The sequence below is a fragment of the Cyprinus carpio genome, chromosome A12 (genome assembly GCF_018340385.1).
Source record: "Cyprinus carpio isolate SPL01 chromosome A12, ASM1834038v1, whole genome shotgun sequence".
Classification (NCBI taxonomy): Eukaryota; Metazoa; Chordata; class Actinopteri; order Cypriniformes; family Cyprinidae; genus Cyprinus; species Cyprinus carpio.
Window position 1 is genome coordinate 26,655,670 of NC_056583.1, and position 16,701 is coordinate 26,672,370.

Genomic DNA, 16,701 nt, shown 5'->3' on the forward strand with positions numbered 1-16,701 from the left:
CACTTAAGAAATCAATTTAAATCATGGCCAAAAGTTCTCCCATCCCAAACAGAGCATTTGACAATGCAATAATCAGCCAGGCTATCATTTCCCACTGAGATGAAACAGTGGTACGGACTGTTTTCTGAACCCGCAGATTAGAAACCGTATTATTTGTTTGACTGACTTGTGGGTGTCTTCTTTTGTGCTGTTGTTTGCCCCTCTCGGTACAATTTTGATTTCTTTATTGCTGTGAGTACTTTGAGCCCTTTGCATCCTAATGAGGGGAAAATGGTATTACAGTATTTCATTTAGAAAAAGTGCTGAGCACATAGCAGCTCTTTTAACGGCCTGCCTTTTTGCTCATTAGACTAAAATCTGTTCATTTTAGGACAGTTTACAGCAAAAAAACTCTAAATAACCATTGGTGACAGAAAGCAGTCATTTATCATTTTTATCTGACTTTTTCCCCCTCCCTTTCCTCCCTCCCTCCTTCCTTGGTTCTGGCATGCATAAATGCACAATCCAACACAGTCCGTTACACTGAATCCTCACGATCGAATGTGCACAATATGCATATGTAGTGCGTTTGTAAAAATGCAAAGATGCCTAGCAATCCGGTGCATGTAAAATGTATTATGCATGGTTTGACCCCTAAGTATGCTCTGAAACATGCATGTGATTCCTTTTCTAATCGCAACAAATAACACCTCCGTGCCTCCCATGTGAACATCCAACTTCTCAAAACATCCCATCAAGTCAAGATTTACCGTGGGTCCGGCACTTCAGCAGCTTGGCTCAGCTGGGAACCCGCGTCGCTTGATTTATTGGATGCTAATTTTTCAAGTCGTCTTAACATGCCCTCTAAAGTTTGCCAGGCCTAAATGACACCATAAATATGCCTCCACTGTTCCCCAGGGGGCAACGGTGGAGAGGCGACAAAATGGAAATAAGATAGAGATTTTTCGCTTACTAAATAAGGAACCTTCCAGAATGGCCGATACAGACGCCCATGTGTTGCCCCTCGTTTTCCCTCCCACCGTTGTCTAAAAAAGAGGGAAGCTTTCACGTGAAATAATTATGACTGCATTTAATGTACTTTTGGTTGGGGGAGGGGCCAGCGCTGAAATCGGATGTAAAGGTGATTAACTCACTGTTTATCAGTCCCGAGTTTTCTGTGCGGGAGATCAGCGGAATTGGGCACCATCAAAATCGGTGCGCTGCTGACAGCGCACTCCGTCTCCATTCGTCCGTCCGGGTGCTACAGGTTTATTGTTCCTCAAATCCCATTCAGGAGAATGACTGATGAGGGGGCCGCCGACTGCCTGCATTTTAACCTTTCCAGGGAAGTTGGCTTCTCTCTCTTCCCCGCAAGACTTCCCTCCCTGGTTCTCATTTCTCCACTCCGCTAGCATTTTCACAGCCTTCTCTCGAATCGACAGATATCGCTAAATTCTATTTCTCCTCTTCATCTAAGCCTGGGGTGGTTTTCCATCTGCCCTTTTCTTACTCACTTACTCTATCTTTAAATCTCAATATCTTCCTTCTCTCGGTCTTCCCTCAGTCTCTTCTCTCCTCCCTCAGGCTCTCAACTAGCACTCGGTAGCCAAAGCCAAATTAGAGATGCAGACGCAAAGCTGAGGCACAAACTGCATGGGAAACTTAATTGTGTAATCTTGGGGTCGTTTTTCCGATCTTGCTTGCATCCGTACAGGCAGCACGTGCATGAAGGGAATGGAAAACATAATATTGATTGACTGACAGCTCTCTCAGCCAGTGAATTCGGTCCATGGGCCCAGGTTAAGACAAAACATGGCCAATAAGAGTTAAAATGCAAAGTAGAGAGCAAGCAAGAAATTTTCATGTTTTTAAAACATAGATGATCAAATACATTCAGGGATGTTTGGTTCCAGGCCATGTGTGTCTGATCCAGAAAAATCATTGGCTCAACGCTTACTATTCACTAAAGTACGTAAACCCAGACATTTTCATTTCAAACATAAGTATGCACTGCATTCTCAGTTTTGTCACAAGAGGGAGATATAGTGGGTATTAGCTAGCTGTCGTCTTCTACGTTTAGCAGGTAGTCTTCTATTGTTATGGCAGAGCTATGAGCTATGAGCAAGCATGCTCTATCACTGAGCCACAGGAACACCCACACATTCTAACTCTCTAACTTCCCAGTTTGCAGATTTTAGAAATATATCTTTTTTCTTGGTATAGCTTTTACCTGTGATTATGTTTAGGCTTGAGAAATTCATAAAAATTGCATTCATTTATAAAAATAAAATGTTGATGAAACAAACTTTGTAATTGTCATAAACTTTTGATGATCCCAGAGCTTATTTTCTGCAGTATTTCAAAAGACGATGGAAAATTAGTTTTTTTGTGTTGTTTTGTAAAGGGAAGCAGAGTAGTCTGCAAAGTTGGTTTACCACCTAAAAAAAAAAAAAAAAAACGTAATCCCTGCAGCACTCTGTGGCATAGACCATTTAAAGGTAACTTTAGCACCCCTAAGTTTACACAAACTACACTCCGAAAACACAACAACTTGAAGTATAAAAGTATTAAGTATATTCAAGCATTCACATCTCTGTTGCAGACAGCAACATGGGGCCTTATATTGATGCACTTAATGGTTTGCACTACCAATCCTTTAAAAGAGCTGGAGTGCATTGTGGGCATTTTGTGTTGCTTTTTCAATTACAAAAACCACTCAAATAGATCCATAATTGAAATTAAGCAGTCTAATTACAATATTCGAAGTATTGGCGGAGGAAAAAAACTCCCTTTAATCTAGCAATGGTGTAATTTTCCTCATGATATGGGTTTATCGATGGTCTGATTATTAAAGACATTTCACAATAGCACACAGACTGAGAGAGGACCTCACCCGGCGATTTTCCAGCTGCACCGTATTAAAGGAGCCAGTCTTGCAGTAAATGAAAGAGTCCCAAAGGTGTATCGGATGTAATTGCCCCCCCACCTTCATCCAAACAGCCCAATGGGACACTTTCCAGCACTAGAGATACCCCTGTGTAAACCCAGATAAATGCAGCAGTGTGTCAGTGTCCTTGATCGGTTTATAGATGTGCAGATCTGAAGGGTTTCGACCCTCTCCACCTTCTCGTGTTGAAATAACAGGAGCGCACGAGGGCTACAAGGATTTATGCTCATGTACACTTTTGCCGTTGTGTGTTTCTAAGGCCTTTTATGGAGTGTCATAACTGGCTGGAATGATTTATGGCCTTATTACTGAATCGGTGCTGCATGCAGACCCATAGCTTCATTATGAGTATTACATTTGTGTACGTCATGGCACACATAATGTACACACACAAAATCAAAGAAAATTAAGAGCTTTGCCCATATGACTGGAATTCGGGATAAATTGACCATGGCCTGGCATATATCAGACACGACGACCACTGTTTGGCATTATTAACACCGACTCTATAGCCAGGCTGACAAGGGACAAATTAAATGGTCAAAGGCTCTGCGCTATATCATAATGAAAGAGCAAACCGCCTTTACTTTCAGCCATCTGTCTTTCCTTTTACTTTTCTGATGAAGGGCCACGGTTTTTGTATTGTTTGTTTGTTTGTTTGAGAGGAGATCCCAGAGTCAAAGGGAAATTATACCAAAAATTATTGCAAAACCCCAGGGCCAAAAGTTTGCTGAATGTGAATCGAAGAAAGTCTTAAACACCGAGGCAGTATGCTACATAGACATGCATATATGTGCTCAAAAATAACCCCAGCTGACCTCATTAAAAGTGGTAACTTTGACACATATTGACTATTAACTGAGTGCTGCTTGGCTGATGTCTGTACAGTAAGATGTCAGGAGGAGGCGCAGGTTCTGTTTGGGGACATGAAATAACTGAAGAGGGCTGTCCTGCTCCTCTGAGATGCAGGATAGACAGCGATTGTGTCATTTGGTGCATAAATGAAGAAAGAGAGCTCAGTCAGTGGGCCGCCACTGCTGGGCTGTGTTTTGCTTGCACAGTACTATGGGTAATTATGACGCTGTCATTGACTCATCAGGCCCATACTCATTGAAGGTTAAAGAGAGGCTTGGGTGTAACATGCACTTGTTTTCACATGGTGGACATTTTTACTTTTTTTTTTTTTACTGTTTTACTAGTTTTCCTGATCTTCTTTTTTGTTTATTGTGTAGGTTTTTTCTATAATTCTCAAATATTTTTTTTCTAATGTCTCATTCTCTCATTTTCATTTTATTTGAGTGAATCTCACACTCTCAAATCTTTCAAGAACTTGCCCAGGTCATTTCACAAAAAAAAGCCATGCAAATAAATGGAACTGCACACTTAGAAAATTCCAATAAACAGGTTTTGAATAAAGAGTAAATGTTTTCCAACATCCAGCTCCTTCACAGTCAATCTATTTTTTGGATGTGCCTACATTCTTTTATCTTTGGTCATGTTTCAACCCCAAAATGAACCTCACAACTTTTGCATTTTCATTTGAATTCTTTGTAATACTAGAAATATCATTCTTATTAAAAATACATTTGCTATATACCTGCTATTAATTAATGCTGAATTAAATGAAAAATTAAGGTAGAAACATACACATTAAGTAAAACATGGATTCAACATCTATGAAGGAAAAAATGACAAAACAAAAAAAAATATTATATAATATACAATAATATTATAATATTTATATGATATTTTATACTTTTCTTTTAGATTTTAGGGTAAAATGTAGTCCGAAATGAACACTGTTTAAAAAAAATATATTTTTGTACTTAAAGTCATCCAGTCAGATTAGCGTTTGTGAGACTGAGAAAGAGCTTTCCATTTTTTATGTGCAATATCCATCTAATGGATTGCCGGGCAGTCAGTGGGTGTCTGTGGCTGAGACCGTGTGAAATGTGACCTGGACGGTGTTGCCCAGTTTCTCCAGCTTTATATGTTACACACGCTGTTTTTCAAGTGTTTCATTCTGTCTGTTTGCGCTCCATTTCAACATCCGTGTATGTTTCCCTTAACTCTGCATACAGCTGATTCTCGACTCTGGCGACACCTCTCTCTCAAACTCTCTGCCATAACAACCTCTCCCAGTCTTACCCTGACGGTGATTCCCTGCTCTCCTCCAGGCTGGGTCTGGCCCCATTACATGAGGTGGCGTGAGGCTGGGGAAGTGTGTGGGGGGGGGAAAGGATGTTAGGGATGGGATATCCCGCCGCCGGAGTTTGAGTGATTGTGCTACTCTAAACAAATCCTCTCCATCTGCTCTCTCAGCCCTCGCGTGCCAGCACTCGCCTTGTGTCTCACCTACAACAACCTACACCAATCTCCCCTGCCCCGCAACACACCCCCTCCAGAGCGGGAGAGCAGCCAGACACTCTCACACACACACCCCCCTCGCTCAAGCTTTCAGATGGATAAACCACCATAGAGAGGCTTCCCCAGACAGGGATTTTTTTTTTTTTGTTTGCCTGTTACCGTTTCATTCTCCACCCTCTCAGATTAATGCTTAATAATCAGCTGGGTTAATGTTATATATTTATTTTTTAATATTTGTAATACATATTTTTGTTATTTAATTATTTTATAATATACTAATTTTATATATTTTAATTTCATGTAATGTTTATGTTTTAATGTAATTTCAGTATTGATTGTTATCCGTTATCTTGCCATATCATGAAGCTAAATAATTGCTTATGCTATTAGCTTCACTTCCACAAGTAACTTGCAATTTTATAATTCAACCACAAGATGTTGTCAGAAATCTCAGGAATCAATAGTGCACCTTTAAAAATATCACCCATTTGATTTTGAAGGACATTGTTTTTTTTACCTTTGAAAAGGAGGATAACTACAGTTTTAACTGCATCAGGTTGCCACAAAATCTGGGTCCTGAAACAAAACCAGTTGAAGAAATCACTGGCTGTATCATGCTGCCATGCTTAGATGTGTTTTGCCAAACATGACGCACCGTTTGACATCCATCAGAGGTTGTTTTAAAAGCATCACATTTTTAGGATGACAATGTGTTGTCACACTACCGACTGAAAGCCAATTGGTGGTGACAGGTGCACCTCTTAGAAGCAAAAGTTTATGTCACCTTCTTTCTTCTCTCCTTTTCTTCCAGTGAACAGGCATAATTCCCCTATCCCACCACGAGGGGCGACGGTGGCTTACAGGGGTTGCCCACTTGAGAGGCAGAGGTCGTGCCGTCTACAAACGTTCGCGCCCGGGGAGGGCGGGGCCTCCACCCCCTCTCCATTCCTGCTTACGGAGCGTGAGTAACCCTTCACCCAAAACATACACATATACTATCTACAAATGGCTCATTTTGTTTTCGCCCAAGCCTGCCGGGCTGTTATTAGGTAAAATCCCAGCACTTAAAACACTGTTTATCAAAGGGCCATTTTCGCATTATATGTGCTACAGCCTTAACCGGCAACACATGACCCTTTGATTGGCTATAAACTGTGTTACACTCTAATGGCGAGCCTTACTGTTTTCCCCAGTGACAACGACAGAGCAAACATTGTGTTTTTTCTCTAAGCACAGAAAATGGGGACTCTTTCCTAATCTGCTAAATTGTTTGCCCCTTCCACACAGTCTGGAGTGCATTGTTTTGGTCTGCCCAATGAATGCATCGCTACATAATCTTTTCTATACAGCGCGAAGAAACTCTATGGATGTTCGGCATTGATGTATTGTGTTTTGTTATTTCTTGTTGTGTTTTTGCAGTGTGGTTTACCAAGATGGCTTCTACGGTGCTGAGATCTATGTGAGTATACTCGTTTTTTTTTCCTCCATTCCAATGCTTTTTTTTTACACCACTGTTTTCTGGTAAAAGAAGGGAAGGGTTGAATACAACGTTGAGGACATGGCAGCTCACGCTGCTCATGTTCGCTGAGTCTAACCTGAACAGCTGATGCTGAATCTTTCATAAGGCCAAGGGTCAGCTTAAGGTTACCATGTGCCAAGCCACCAGGATGGCCGTTTGTGGTGTACTAAAAGCCTTGTTGGCATCCCTTGTGTATACGGTACATGGCACAGTGAAATTCACACCATGGTTCAACCACTTCCAACTTGGCTTCCTTTAATTAAGGCTGTAGTTGATCGTCCTATGGGATTGTTAGGATCATTTAACATGTACAGTGTGGAATTGAAACCAACAACTATGCAGTTAACGTGCTCATTCTTCCACATTTATCTCTCCACGGCGTCCTAAGTGTAAGCAAAATCAGTTTCTGATCAAGGCGAACATTACAGTGTTTTTTGCGTGTTTACTTGTTTTGATCCGCCTTTCTCTTGGCTTCTATTAAAATATAGCCCAAAGTCCTAAAGCCCGAGATTTTTGTCCCTCGGCCCTATTGTTTTTTTACAAGCCTTCAGACAATAGTAGGCAGTCAGGTGGTCAGAGAGCCTGCCTACCTTTCCCAGGATTATTTCATTGCATGAAAATTGAAAATTAATTCAACATTTTAGATCTAAAATCCGACAAATGAGGCGTGGACATAACTGCGATTGCCTTGACCTGGCACGCAGAATGGCATGTTTGCCGCCAAGGTTGCAAAAAAAGCTTAGACCACTGGATACAGTCCCAGATAGATCTCAAAGTCAAACAGATTTTGGACAAATGCACATAGCAGCTGGTTTTCTTGCCAAGAAAGTTCAGAATCCACTTTATGGGACCTACCAAATCAACTTTTCAAGTAACACTATAAGTTTAGATAACTTATAAAGGAATATTGCACAACTAAAGATTACTCATTCTCATGTCCATCCCAAAACCTGTCTGCTTGATATTTAATAGGTCCGTCACCATATAACTTGAAGTTTTCGTCACATACAATGGACCGTTTATAGTGATCAGGTGCTACAAAAAAATCTTAACAGAGCACTGTTAATGTAGTCCTTAAGACTCATGTTCAGTAATTACAGTAAATTAAAATTAAATTGTAAATTAAATTTATGCATTTAGCAGACGCGGGTTTTATCCAAGTGCGACTTAACACCTGAATTAAGGGCTATAAATTTTTACTAGTCCATGTGTTTCAAGGGAATCGAACACCCAACCTTGCAGCTTCGTAACGCAATGACTCTACCAATTGAGCTACAGGAGCACTATATACAGTACACTAAAGTCTTGGGTCAGTAAGATTTAAAAAATAATAAATGCAGTTTTTTTCAGGATTCTGAAAAAATGTATCACGGGTTTCATAAAATATTGAGCACAACATTAATGTTTTCAATATTGGTAATAATGTTTCTGGAGCACCAAATCAGCATATTAGAATGACTTTTTCAAAGATTATGTGACACTGAAGACTGGAGTAATAGCTGCTGAAAATTCAGCTTTGCCATCACAGGGATTACATTACATTTTGAAATATATTTGAATAGAAAAGTTCTTTTAATTAGCAAAAATATTGAAAAATATTTACTTTTAAACTGTACTGTATAAGCCTTACAAAGTGATACAATAGCATTGTGTAATGAAAATATGTAAATTAAGTCATTATTCACTGGTTTTATTCGGCTGCGAATCTCAAATATGCCTTTTATGGTGGCAGGTTGGACATCAGTAACCTAAACATTAATGGTTTTCAAATGTCTCGTAACTGAATGCCATGATGTCAAGCTTGAGAACTTAGTGTTTTTATGGCAGGCAATGGTCAAAATCTTCAAGATCAACCACATACTTTTTTATTTTTAATTTTTTTGCCTTCCACAAAAAACAGCAAGCTGAGTAAATAATGACATAAATATCGTATTCGGTTGATCTATCCCTTTAAATCCATCTGTGTGAGCCGGTGAATCAACCGGAATTAGGAAGCTGTAACTTCTACAGAATTCATGTACACAATCTTCTGTGACCTGATTTTTCTTCGACTCCAGTTGTTGAAAATTTGATCTTAGCAGAGTAGCATCGAACATTAATCCCGAGCTGAAAAATAAATGAGAGCATCTATAATTCAGCGTGCAGTCCTGTATCTGCGATGCCTCAGTCATGCACGTGCTCTGGCACCGCGATTATTCACATAATGTAACAGTGATGTCAGCGAGCTAAACTAAAAAAGAGCGGAGCTGCGTTTCATTAAAACAGACACTCCAATAAACACCCCAGCCACTTAGATACTCGCTCAAAGCAAATATATTCCCTGTCATTTAAAGCTTGACATGTTTGGAGTGTAAGCGTTCACAAAACATCACCCTGAGAAGACTAGCAGACGGCGCTCGGTTGTTGCGGCTAACAGTCTCGGCTAATGTCATTTGATGCTGCTTACAATGCAGCTATTAATAGCTAGCTTGAAGGGAGCAATTAATAGCTTTGTAAGATGTCATCTATGCTTATACAAGCAATATTTAGTGTTGTCTTGTGCCGTTCTCCAGCCACGGGATGAGCACGTTGTGTGTGTCAAGAACCGCTCCCCTGGGCATCAAGCCAGGATACTCGTATTGGCCAGCCACATTAATTAAAAGGCCCTTCAATAGCTCAGCCAAATCTTCCATTTGGTTCATTCGCAGTAAGCAAACATGACTGATTTTAATTGTTTATACCAGATTGCCACTTACCATGCTGATCGATAGTTGCCCCAGCTCTCCCATTTCAATTGATGGGATTGATGCACACTGGGAAGACAAGCCATTGGTTGCACCGCTATTGGTGCACTCAGCGTACATAAGTGAAGAATCTCAGATGGTTCACTTTCGGATTCGCGCTGTTAGGCATCTGTGCCGAGAATCTATATGAAGAGCTAATGCAGTCAATCTGACAATTCCCCATTAAACAAAAAAGGCTTCATAAAAAGCTGTATTGGCAAACTAAATACCACCTAAATCACTCAACGTTCATTTTAGTGAGCACTGACAGGGCCTTTCAGCAGCACTCTTAAGGTTGTAACTAAGCTTTTGGGATTCACTGCATTGTTAGGATCTGAAAAGAGACGGTTTAATATATGAACAGTCCAGTTGTATTGTGGACAGATGTTCTAAAAATTTCATGTCACTGATGCGCCTGCTGTTTGCCTGTGTCTGACGGATGCCCTTATGTAATTGACAGGGTGGCTATGCAGCATACAGATATGCCCAGCCAGCCGCAGCAGCTGCAGCGGCCTACAGTGACAGGTAAGAGTCTTGTGCTTTCTGTTTGTCTTTTGTTAATTGGTTGATGCTTAAAAGACCCCATGTACTCAACACTAGTGATTTGTGGCTATGTATATGAGTTTTGAATGCATCTAAAAAAGTGAACCATCCCTTAATTAACTGATGGAAACCATCTGAGGTGAGGAAAATCACACTTTTTGAATACGGTTGGAGCTAGCTATCCAGGTTAACTTAAGAAATAAAAATCAAAAATTGGGTGGGGCTGACATAGTTAACGTGTTAACTCAACATTAGTTAATGTTTAAATTAAAAACACAATGTTTTTTAAATGCTTCTGCCAAATTTGATAATGTTATTCTTTCATTCTGCTTTTTAAAAAACAGTCCTAGTTTTTAAAAAGTAAGAAGAAGAAGAATAAAAAAAAAATGAATGTAGACAAGGAATTTGTTTTGTTTTCTACACAGTGAGAGCATAAAAAGCCATTTATTTAGTCTTGGGAAAAAATCTTTATTAAATTGTACTTAATATTTTATCTCACACAGTATAAATGAAAGTATATAAGTGTTTTTAGATAAAAAGTCCTGCCCTGTCTCAAAAAGAAATATGACGATATACTGTAAGAAAAAAATGCATTTATCAAGCCACTTCATTGGGTCTTACCTCATTATTTGACAAATTAAGATTAAAAACATTAATCTTTCTCTTATTTCAAAGAATAATGGTTATGAGTATACAGACCATGTGTTTTAAGGCCTTATGCACTGCAACTTTTAACTGTTTCTGAGCTTTGAAGTCATTCGGAAAAGTGTTTCCTCAGCTCTGAAAGCCTGGAATGAGTGTTTACAGATCTGCTCTCTTATTAAACTGGGTTAAATTAGATCATTTAGACTTTGCTTCCTATCTTCGATACTCTCTCGCCCTTTAAACTTGAAATTCAAACCTGAATTTCTGTAACCACTTAGCTTACTCCTTCAGGCCACAGGGTTGTGTTAGTGTGTGTGTGTGTGTGTGTGTGTGTGTGTGTGTGTGTGTGTGTGTGTGTGTGTGTGTGTGTGTGTGTGTGGTGTGTGTGTGGTGTGGGTGTGTGTGTGTGTGTGTGTGTGTGTGTGTGTGTGTGTGTGTGTGTTTGGGTGTGTGTGTGTGTGTGTGTGTGTGTGTGAAGAGGAAGGTGGTGCAGGGTTGTCAGTAATTTTATCCAGGACCTGTGGGGACCCTGTCAGGTTGGATCAGGCCAGGCACTGGTTTAATCTAGGCAAGATTGAGCGTTGTCAGGTGCCGATAAGGCATGGCCCTGCCTGCCAGCCTGAAGAGCCCAGATAATGTAAGATTTATCAGAGCCAAGCACAGATCCACATCAGAGCAGGTGACAAGACTGGCATTCCACCGCACTTATTTCAGCCCCCTTCCAACATCCCCTTTTTTGCTCCAGCTCTCTTTTCTCTCTCCCTCTCTTTCTGCATCACTTGTCGTTCAGCTCCTTGCTTTCACAAAAGCCAGCTCTGCGTTTTCACACTCTAATTTGATATGTCATGGTGGAGGGGTTAAAAGTAAGTGTTTAAATGATACAGACTCCTGAAGTATTAATTCTGGTTATCATTTACTCATGCTCATGACTTCTTTCTTCTGCGGAACACAAAAAAAAAAGATATTTTGAAGAATTTTTCTGCTGTTTTTGTCTATACAATCAAAGTCGGTGGAGTTTAGAACAACATTAGATCCCACTGATTTCATTGTTATGAACAAAAATCAAACACTGTAACACCTTTCTAAATATCTTCTTTTGTGTTCCCCAGACAAATGAAAGTCATGTGGGATTGGAGCAAGAGAATGATGACAGAAGCGCATAGCTGTCCTCTAAAAAAAAATATTTGCTCAAAGGGATAGTTAACACAAAAATGAATCATTTTGAGTTTCATCTCTTGTTCTTCCAACCTGTAAAACATTTTTTTCTGTGGAACATAAAGGAAGATATTTTGAAAAGTGAGGATGACAGAATTGTCATTTTTAGGGAACTATCCCTTAATTATCTAACGGAAAAACCATTTTAAAGCAGAAAAATCATTATTGTTTAGTCCAGCTGGAACTAGCTATCCAGGTTTACTTTGGAGTGGGTCATTCCCGCGGCCCGGTTAAGCTGCAGGTTAAGTAGCCCGGCCCAGCTGGGGTGTTACGGGGATTCCCAGCCATCCTCGTCTGCACTGTCTGTCACAAGCAGTTAAAATCCTCCCCGCTTGGCTCTCTCACTCCACTGAGCTGGCCTGACCTTTGATGTTGTAATAATCCGGCCGACAAAAACCTGGTCAGATCCGATAGTATTTCCATATGGTAATAGTATGTCTGGGCCCAGGATTTCCCCCCTCTTTTCCTCTTTTCTCTACGCTCTCTAGTCTGTGCCCTAGGCATCCGACTCAGCCTGCCTTATCTGCTCCCTACAGGCCCTCATGGCAAGCGTGTGTTTTGTAGGGAAAGTCAAACAATGACGAAGGATAGTGTTGGGGTTTAATAAATAAAGTAAGGAAGAAGTAAGGGCCCATTTGGGAGGAATTTAGTTTCCAATTGGTTACCAATGAAAAGAGCCAGAGAACGCCTCCGCAGCCACCAGAGGCTGTGGCGCTTTACAGTGCAGCGCCTGGGTAAACAATGAGCGGGCAAAGGTGCATGAAAAGGATAAAGAGAGCTGTGAACTAAACAACTCCCCTGCCTCCTTCACTCGCTTTTTTAATGCACACGCCCACCCACACAAAAAAAAATCCAAAGCATCCCTAACATCTCTTTCCTTGCTGGATCCTCGCGCTGTTCTGCCATTACATTTTAGGACTTTGTTAACGTTAAAAGTTTTGAAATTTGCTAATGTTGTCCATTAAGGAAGTAGTAGGATTTTATAGAAAAATGTTTTATTTAATTATTTTACACTTTTAATTATTTACTTGCGTACACATGCACTGAACACTAACTGAATTAATCTATGTTTGTGATTTTTTTATGTATGAAACTTATGATATCTATTTCAGTAAATGATGTTTCAAAATAAGAAATGTTAATGGATAGCAATCAACCATCACAGAATTTATTCAGATCCATTGCTAGGAATTATTGATTTTGTTTGCTCTGCTTTGTCATCAACCAAAATTGTGAATTCCTGGCGGATGCATGTCAGTAAGGAAGTTGCTTTTGAGTTTTTAACGGGGCTTATAAACATGGAAAATAAAATTATATAAATTTATGACATGGGAAAAGTGCGGTGAGAACATAAAGAACAAACAATTACACAACCACATTTTGAGTAGATGAAATGAAAAAAAGTATAAGAAAAAAAATAAAAAAGAAAAAATTACAGATTTTATTTAAAAAAATGGCAAACATACATCTCAACAAAAAGTTAATAACATTGTTTTAGATTCACAACCAAATGGTCACTTAATTGGTGATTTGTGATAAAGTATACTAACATAATTTATGATCGTTTAAAATTTGTCGAGTTTATACAATATTTCCAGTATGAAATAAGAAATAAGAGTGGACTGCAATGGTGAAAATGAGCCGCACAATGCGGCGGTTTGGTTCTTCATTTCGTGGGTTTCACATGGTTCTTCTCTTTATCTAACACGGCGGAGATTCTCTTGTCCCTCGCATGACCATAACAACAACTTTTAAGCACAATGCCTCATAAAGATAAAATACTTCTACTCCAAAACAATAACAACGAGCACCACTTAAACTCTTAACAAACTTACCCTCGTCCTAAACCGTATATGTATGGCCAGGCCAGTGATTGCATTTTTAATCAGACAGAACCAGAAGAAGAGAGGGCAAGGGATGATAGAGAAAGGGTGTATTGATAATGGATATAGTTCAGATGAACAGCGTTCGCTGGAGCATACCCGTCTTAGCGAAGCTCAAATGCCCTTTCTCAGTTTCTTTTCTGCCCTTTTTTTCCCTGTAGCTATGGCAGAGGCCGTTAGCAACAGCAGACCCTTATCCACCACAAATCATCGATTGGACCCTGCAAGCCACGTACAGCGCGTGGGCACTATGGTGAGTCTAGAAACATGCTGCATGAAACATTCATGCCATGCCCTAAACATCCACAAAGACTCGCAGCCACACCAACAACATGCAAGACAGAGCCCAGTGAAACCATACTGATGCTCAAAGATATGACTTTTGGGGTTTAAAAAAAAACATCTGTTAAATGTAACTGAATTCTGAATAGAATAAGGTGTGAGTATTAGAATACTTTATGAAGGCATGGGCTATGAGCTAAAGATAGTTAGTTGGGGTGGTGGCTAATTTCTTTGATATTCTCAATTATAATATTCATAGTCAGGGTCCAAAATAACCAGCCATAATTTAGATTTATTGTATACAGACATTCTACTGCATATAGATATATAGATCTCTATATAGTTGTGAAGACCAGAAAACAAGATCCCAGAGTAAATATCTGACGACAAGAAACCAGTATTCAATATAACGCAAGTGACAACAATGTTTGGGTTACTTTATTTATTGGTAGATGGCCCAGTACCTTTTTGATAGTTAACTATTGTTTGTCTTAAGCTACATCAGGAAACATTCTACCAGATGTCTAGTGGCCAACTGCGCGAAGCGGTTGTATTTTCTTACACAAGACAATTTAGGCTGAAATTGGGTGCTTGGAAGTGTTAATTTGGACCCTGTTCACAATGGTATTATTAATGTCAGGGAGTATAGATATATGTTAATATATTCAGACGATCAGGCAGCTGATATATGTGTATGTGCCAGTTTTTTGTGTTGATGGTTCATTGGCACTTTGGTATCTCATTAAATGCATTGGGTCAAGCCAGGATACTGACAACTTCTATTTAGACCTTTCCAAAGGAGACCGAGTCCTTTGCATATCAGCAAATGTGCGGGATCGCTAATCCCCGTTAATGTTTGTTTTTTGAGGCTCGCTTTTGCAGCTAACATTCAAAAGATGAAACAATTCTAAAACTCCTATCTGCACACAAAAGAGAAAAGATCGATTTCTGCAATGGTTTTTTTTCTTTTGCGCTGTTGGTCGGGATTTTTCTCAAGATTTTTTTTTACCGACTAATCAAGCGCGTGCGGCAGCGTGTCCGTAGGGAGATTCCAGCCACTGGGCGAGCGATCATAGGAAGCACGCCGGGGAAAAAGGGCAAGAGAGAACAAAAAAAAAGCTTCCATCACACCCACCTCCCCTGCCCATGAGGCTTATTGGACAAAACACTCCTGCCTACAGACAAATGAACTGTGAATTAACCAAGTAACCTCCGTGTTAATCTCAAAACCGTACTATTCCCCGGTTCAGCGCTAGCTAACAAGCTTTCATTAATTAAGACCCATTTGTTTCCTCTTCATTTACTAATAAAAAAACTGTGGCCTGTGTTGCTTTTTTTGCCGCTCTTTTTTCTTTTTTTTTCCAAAATTTTTCCTCCCTTTCTCAAGACTTCAATGTACCACTTAAGGAATAGCAAATATCCTTCGGCACTGCCTCCCGTCGAACGAGGGCGCGCAGGGGGGCCGAAGTGGGCCACTCAGCGTTGCTCAATGATGCCAGGACCGAAACGGGTTGCTGACCCTCAAAGGAGCAGGAAACTCGTTCTCAGTACTTGCACTGCGCCTGCTGACGCAATGAACTGACTATCATTAAATCATTAGTTGACCAGGAGATCACGAAGTAAAAAGGATTTAACTAAGGAGGCCCCTCAGAGGGTTAGAGGGGGAAAAAAAGTTTAGTTTGCTTTGCTCTCTGTTAGAACAGAATTCAGGCCACGTTTTTAAGGCGTGTGTATTGTGGCACAGGGTCGGAGCTGAGTAGAACGGCCCATAGAGGCTTTTGAAGTTTTTGTATTTGGCGAGAGCAGAGTTAGGGTCATGCCTGCACTCGCGGTTAAGGAAAGGTCTGAGAAATAGGTGTGTGAGGGTTAGATGTCTCAACTCAGAACAAACTGAAGGGGGGGCCCCCCCGACGCCATGATGGAGAGGTTTCGATACAAAGGACTGATGAATAACCTGGGATGTTTAGTCGTTACCCGGTTGAATCCATGAATGCTCTGAACTATGACAACCCACCTGAGTTAAAATTCACCATTTTAATTTCATTCCAAATTTGAAAACAGATAAGGCCAAAGTGAGACAAAAGGGAAGAAAATTTCAACAGCTGTTCATCAAACCCAAAGAATCTATTTAACACTGATTGGGTCCTTTTTGTTTTTCATCTTTGATGGTTGCAGGCTAGCCTTTACAGAGGAGGTTACAGTCGCTTCACACCCTACTAGAGGAGAGGAAATCCATCCCAACACAAACAAACAAACAAAACAAACAACCCAAAATGCCTCTACATTTGATAGGAGCAAAAAATCTCCGGCGTCTTAGCGAACCTTCCCCGAACAGTCACATTTGGGCTAAAGCTCTTCTTATCAACCTGCAGTTATCCAGCATTTCTGTTGCTTGGCTATGGATTTTGAATCTGTTTTGTTTTTATTGAAATGTGTGGTCCGGTAGGGGAGGGGCTGAGTGACAGAGCGAGGAGTGGGGCCAGAGGGGATGCCTGTTCCAATGAGTTTTTCCTCATTTAGTCCCGCTGTAAATTTAATGGTCCTGAGCTCAGCTGATTT

The 16,701-nt window shown here is 40.2% G+C and overlaps 1 pseudogene; it reads left to right on the forward strand.

Moving 5' to 3' along the window:
* The window catches only part of LOC122147069, a 113,421-nt pseudogene extending 99,381 nt beyond the window's left edge, over positions 1-14,040 (forward strand).
* The last annotated feature ends 2,661 nt before the right edge of the window (positions 14,041-16,701 follow it).